We start from the raw sequence: 3,453 nt of genomic DNA, 5'->3' as shown, positions 1-3,453 counted from the left end.
AATATAAAAGTTAAATATATGTAGGAAACATATGTAAATTAAAAAATTATTTTGATCTCTAGATTTTGTTGTCATTTATTATTTTTGAACATGTGGGGTAAATTTTTATTTATACCATTCACACTTAAATTATACAAATTTATATATTTATAAACAATTATAATAGAAGGACACTATTTCAATAATATATACAAGTTAATTATATAAAAGGAATATATTTTTTCCCAAAAGAAAAATCATAATTTTATTCATATTGAGCAAAATTACATGTTGTAGATGCTACATTAGCATATGCTATATAAACTTGTCCTGATGCACAAGATCTAAAAAAGACAATAAATTATGAACTATCTATGCTTTCCTACCTTTCTTTTTTTCCACTTTCTGCCAACCTCTAGTGTTGGGAGTGGATGTTACAATGGACATTTCTGCCTCTTTGGTAGTAGTTGGGGTTTCTTTGTCGGAATCTGAGCTTTCTGTTGAGTGTATTTGCTTGCTGCCACCGATTTCCTTCCCTGGGATGAGTTGCTCATTTTTCTGCTGTGGGTCGGTTGTCATTGGAACTAAAGCGGAGTAGTTCTGGTTCTCATCATTTTGTGAGTTAAGTTGGGTGCTTTGTTCATTGAAAGCTGAGATATTTCCTGGGTGTTCTGCTTCTTGGAATGTGGTGTTTGTGGTATTTTTTACATTTCCTTCCTCTTCTATATCATCTACCGGAGAGGCTGAAAACTGCCATCCTTTAGGCTTTGGTGGTTGTCTTCTTTTCCTGTCTTTTTTATTTTGTGGGCAAGCACTTTGTAGATGACCAGTTTGATGACAAATGTGACATCTGAAGGCAGTGTTTTCATAATCAAGAGACTGGGACCATTGCTTTTCGTTGTGGAATAAGAGGATGCAGTCTGGTAATCCTTGACTGAGATCAACCTCCACACAGATTCTGGCGAAAGTGTAGATATCCTTGGTAAGACGCTCACTGTCTACTTTTAAAAATTTCCCAAGAGCATTGCCAATGCCTACTAATACTTTGATGTGCCAAAAATGCAGAGGTAGGTTATATAGTTTTACCCACACAGGCATTTTGGAGACCACCATGGTGTTTGGATCAAATTCCGGAAACCATGATGTTAAGAAAAGGCTAGCATTACCTCAGAACCATGGTGCCTCATTCAATGCATATTCCTTGTCATTGAATGTGTAGAATTTGACAATGAAGAAACCTTTTGAGCATACGTGTATATCACAATTTTCTATCCATATGGAGTAAATCCATTGACTTAGGGCTTCCGGTTTGGGCCAAAACCTATTAAATCTGCATATCACTGCTTTTGATAAATAATCATCATGTATTTCATTTACCTCAGGTATAGCGATCGATAGAGCAGGGTTCTGGGTATGTAGGCACCAGGAGTCGTGGCTTGCTATTCTGATTGTATTTGAGGCCCCATTTTCCCTTTTATTGCATCTTTGAAAGAAACAGGTCCTTTGGAGCTTGTACCAGAGCAGCCACCACGAAGTCTTGTATTGAGGTAGATAGTTGAGTCTCTGCCTATGTCATATTCTTTTAGCTTGTATTCCTCCTGCAATACTTTTCTTGCGTGGATCAAGAGTTGTTTGCAAGGTGGAATGCCCATCCTTTCTTGTATCCTTTGTTTGAGGGTTTTGATCTTCTCCCAGCTCCCTATTTTTAAGCATACTGTGTTTCCTTCTATGGATCTGATAAAAAGGGTAATTTGTTTACCTTCGAGCGGCTCTGCTACCGGGGCTTCAAGATCCAGTGGTGAGCTGATCGCCGCTTCCTGTTGTTCATGTTCAATCGCCAAAGCTTGTTGTAGATCTGGGCCGATTTGTTTGCAGGCTCGCGGTACCCACCAGTAATCGCCATATGCATGCCAGAGGTAAGCCATATCCCGTGGCTTTATGTGCCTTTCTGCCCTCAAACAATATATCATGGCTGCCTCTGCTCCGTTGATGTCGCGAAACTTCGCCCTAGCGCCCCATTTTGCATACTGTGGATAACGCCAATCCTTAGGCTGAGGAAAACCCTGCAAGCGTGTTGTCTGACCAGTCCTCCTCGTGTCTAGAGCAGCGGCGAGGGTCTCAGCCCAGATCTCCGTTGCATATTTCCTCTGCCCCGACTTCCTCCATTCATCAGGTTTTCCAGAAAGCCCAGATTTGTATTTTATCTCTAGATCCGCGGATTTGCAGAGAGTAAGCCCAAAAATAGTGAATGCTTCCAGATCTGACCAATGTGGCATTTGATCTGTGTGCTGGATGAACCCGTCTGATGATATTTGACCTTCTTCATAGCTATAAATTTGATCTGAAGCAGAGTCGATCTGGTGATATTTTCGGCAGGCTTGCAGTTCATCATCGGTTGCAGCTCCCTCTTCCAGCCTGTTGTGGCGGCTACGAGATTCCTCCCTACCACCTTTATTGTGTCCCAGATCACTGGGAAAAATAAAAGCTCCGTCGCAGGCACTATGTACAAAAACCCTCGCCATCGCCATCTCCATCTCGTGCTCCATATAAAAGGAATATATATATATATATATATATATATATATATATATATATATAAACACTTTTTTTGTCTACTAGGTTATGTGAGTTTTGAGATCACTGACATGCCTAACTTGTGGCTTGAGTAGCCATGACCGAGGTGCATTTAAGCCGTCAAAATCATCCAAGGATTGCACTTGACCTTGGTCACACCAATCCTTATCATGGGGGGATTTTCGAACCGAAGACCTTTACACCACGAAGTGCCTTAACAGAACACCCTGTCACTGTCTTCTGTACACCACGTGGGCAATCTAAAAACACATTTATATCTTCACATTATATATAAAAAAGAGACAAAAATTCTTAAAGAGTTCAACAAATTTTAGTATGACCATTACACCACAAAGTGCCTTAACAGAACACCCTGTCATTGTCTTCTCTACGCCACGTAGGCAATCTAAAAACACATTTATATCTTCACATTATATATAAAAAAAGAGAACAATTCTTAAAGAGTTACAACAAATTTTAATATGTTGAACTTAATACCGATTTTATTTTCAAAATTTTAACTGTCAAACTTTTGTTGAACTTGAAAGTCGTCGAATTCGAAGAAGAACATGAACAAGGTGACTTAGGTTTCATATAAATATATATTTTTAGATTTCGATGTAGAAATTTATTCTATTGTACTTCAAAAGCAAAGGCAACAACAACATATATAAGAAATTTATTAGAAGTTAACTTAGTAATTGGAGATTTTTTTTACCACAGTCAAGTCTCTCTACCTAAAAATAATCTTCTGCTACTAATCAAACTTTGTATATCTTCAACAATCAACTTCTTAAACACCCATTTCTACCAATGGGTTTCCTTCCAACTAGCAACTCAACTAGATCCCAAGCCCCTTTCTTGTTCAAGATTGCTATTTTTTTTACTACCTTCCTACCA

This window comes from Pinus tabuliformis, chromosome 7 (genome assembly GCF_031772625.1).
Source record: "Pinus tabuliformis cultivar Carrire ecotype Pingquan chromosome 7, CPIR1, whole genome shotgun sequence".
NCBI classification, from domain to species: Eukaryota; Viridiplantae; Streptophyta; class Pinopsida; order Pinales; family Pinaceae; genus Pinus; species Pinus tabuliformis.
Note: the sequence above shows the minus strand (reverse complement) of the source record.